A 3,299-nucleotide genomic window follows, 5' to 3' on the forward strand; every position below is an offset into this window, starting at 1 on the left:
AGACCTCATTTCTTTTTTTTTTTTTTTTGAGACGGGGGTCTCGCTCATCACCCAGGCTGGAGTGCAGTGGCCAGATCTCAGCTCACTGCAAACTCTGCCTCGGGTTTGCTCCCATTCTCCTGCCCTCCCAGCCTCCCGAGTAGCTGGGACTACAGGCGCCCACCACCTCGCCCCGCTAGGTTTTTGTATTTTTTAGTAGAGACGGGGTTTCACCGTGTTAGCCAGGATGGTCTCGATCTCCTGACCTCGTGATCCGCCCGTCTCGGCCTCCCAAAGTGCTGGGATTACAGGCTTGAGCCACCGTGCCCGGCCGGGAGACCTCATTTCTATTATTTTTTTTTAAGTAGCCAGGCAGGGTGGCATGTGCTCCTAGTCCCAGCTACTTGGGAGGCTGACGTGGGAGGATGGCTTGAGCCCAGGAAGTCGAGCTGTGATCACACCACTACACTCCAGCCTGGGTGAGACCCTATCTCAAAAAAAAAAAAAAAGAGGTGGGTGGAGCAGGTTGGGAAAGCACTGTAGAACAGTAGACCATTCGGGAGTCTTAGAGTCAGGCAAACCTGGGTTCACATCATGACTCCATCATAATGACCTTGAATAATTGACTTGAATAAACAGGTCTTAGTTTCTCTTCCACATCTGGGAGACAATAAGGCCTGTCTCCAATGCGTGCTGTGATGAATAAATGGATAAGCCAAGCATGGAGTGTGGCCATAATAGTATCTTGGTTAATATTAACTACCTTTCTGTCTTCTCTTGGACCCAGAGCTGGAAGAAAAAGCAGTCCAGTGGCGACAGTGGGAACCAGACCACCTGGCTGATCCTAGTGGGCTTCGGGGAGTTGCAATACCTGGGCTTCCTTCCCTTCACTCTCTTCCCGGCCATCTATGTGGTGACAGTCGGGGGCAATGCCCTCATCATGCTGGCCGTGGCCTCTAGTCGGACACTCCACCCACCAATGTACTTCTTCCTCTGCCACTTCTCCCTGCTGGAGATTGGCTGTACCTCCAACATCATACTGTGGCTGTTGCAGAGTTTCCTGGAGGGGAGGGAAGTCATCTCACTAGTCAGCTGTCTGGCTCAGTTCTATGTGTTTTCCTCACTTGCTGCAGCTGAGTGCCTCCTGCTCTCTGCCATGTCCTATGTGATTGGCCATCTGCTGCCCCCTTCACTATCCTGCCCTGATGAGCACCTGGTTTTGTCACTGCCTGGCCGCTGGTGCTTGGTTCAGTGGCTTCTTCTCCTCTGCCTTCACTATGGCCCTGGCAGCACCTCTGTCCTGGCAGCAGGGAGATTGACCACTATTTCTGTGAGTTTGCTCCAGTAGTCAGGCCGTTCTGTGGGAATGTGGGAGTCATGTAAGGAGCTGAAGTCAGCATCTCAGTCTTCCTGACACTGGCCGCCTTCCTACTGATTGTGACATCTTATGCCTTCATTGAGGGCTGTACTGCAAATACCTTCAGGCCATGGGAGGCAAAAAGCCTTCTTCACCTGTTCCTCCCACCTCACCATAGTTGGGGTATTTTATGGCATCCTCATTGTGGTTTATGTGGCCCCAATAGCACACATGTCCCCCTTGCTTCTAAAGGTCTTCTCTGTCCTCTATATAGTGTTCACGCCCATGTCAACTCCATCATCCACAACCTCAAGAACCAAGAGGTGAAGGCGGCTCTGCATAGACTCAGGGAACAGCTCATCCCAGGACACACTCACTGAGAAGGACAGGACAGCTTTTGACTTCTTCCTGGATTGATTTCAGCGTAGCCCCTTCTTCAAAGTCTGATGGACTAGAGACCACTGCAATAAAAAGATGGAGACTGTGGGATTGCAAGTGGATGTCTAACAAAATGAGGTAACTGTATTTTCCAATTGGAATTGGCCTTTATTTAGAATAAAATTCTAAATAAATCCCCATTTGTAGCAGCTTCCCCAACCCCAGCAACAGCAGCCTCTGTCCCTGTCTGAGGGAATTAACCCCACATTGCCTGAAGAAACTATAATTGCCTCCCCTGGGGCAGTTCCCATGCCAGACAATGCCGATTCTCCTCAGAATCCATACCCATCACTCCTCTTTGGTTCTAAAACTATAGCTAGACCCAAGTCCCTGCAGAGCTCTAAAGGTGAGGCACAAAGTGTGACCCATGAGGACATGCACTACACTCCAAAAGAATTACTTGGGTTTTCTAATTTATACAGACAGAAATCCAGTGAACATGCATGGAAATAGATATTGAAGTTGTGGGATAATGATGGAAGGAACACAAAGTTGAATAAAGCCAAATGTATTGATATAGGCTCACTAAAGCAGAAATTCTGCATTTAATGTTGCAGCTTGGGGAACTAGGAAGGATTCTAACAGTTTGCTTAGTTGGTTGACTGAAACATGAACCAAAAGGTGGGACACAGTAAGTGAATTAGAAATGCTGGATCTGCCTTGATTTAATGTAGAGAAAGGATTCAAAGGCTTAAGGATATTGAAATGTTACAGTGGATTTGTTACTTAAGACCTACTCACCCACATGACAGGGCCCAGAAGACACACTTTTCACTATGACTAAAAAATAGGGAAGCCCTGGCATCCTTGAAGAGCTCTGTAATCTCTCTTCTCTGTAGCCCAGACCTTACAGTGAGGACTGCAGTCACTGAATTGGGAAACCTAAATTCAATGGGAGTAACTGCATCCTGAGGTGGCAGAGGCCAATTGGCAGCACTCAACCTCCAAAGGCAAGGTGTACCTGGTCACCACAATGGACAGCAGAGTCAAATCAGCAGTCAGAATAGCTTGACTCACACAGACCTATGGCATACTGTTTCTAGAAGTGCAATAGATAAGAAACCTACTAAATTCTTATTTGATCAGAAAAGTTCTAAATCAAGTGAACATCAGCTAAGTTTTTCTCAGGGTTGTTCTACTAGTGCCACAAGAGAGTTGGATTGGGATTGCAAGAAGGAAGGGGAAGTGATGATGAGGGTAACAAGAGGGATTGAGAATCTCAGCCATCCATCTTATCGGTTAGAAGACATGAAACTATTTCAACTTCCTTTGAATATCTTTCTTCATTTTTCTCCATGCCAAACCTACTCTTTCTCATCAACCCCAAGGATGGTTTTTCTGTGCTGCCTTCTGAGGATTTTCCTCCACTACCTTTTCACCTTTTCTCTTGCGTGTACCTTGGGATATAGAACAAAAGTGAATATATACAAGTGAGTATTTGGCTAGGAGATGAGGCTGGAAATGTTTATTGGGAAACAGACTGTGACTGATTGATTGATTGATTACAGGGCCTTCCAATTTTAAT

General features: G+C 47.0%; 1 pseudogene; it reads left to right on the top strand.

The window, feature by feature from the left end:
* The first annotated feature begins 459 nt into the window (after positions 1–459).
* LOC110740675 lies at positions 460–1,716 on the top strand (annotated as a pseudogene).
* Positions 1,717–3,299: the final 1,583 nt, after the last annotated feature.

This window comes from Papio anubis, chromosome 9 (assembly GCF_008728515.1).
Source record: "Papio anubis isolate 15944 chromosome 9, Panubis1.0, whole genome shotgun sequence".
NCBI classification, from domain to species: domain Eukaryota; kingdom Metazoa; phylum Chordata; class Mammalia; order Primates; family Cercopithecidae; genus Papio; species Papio anubis.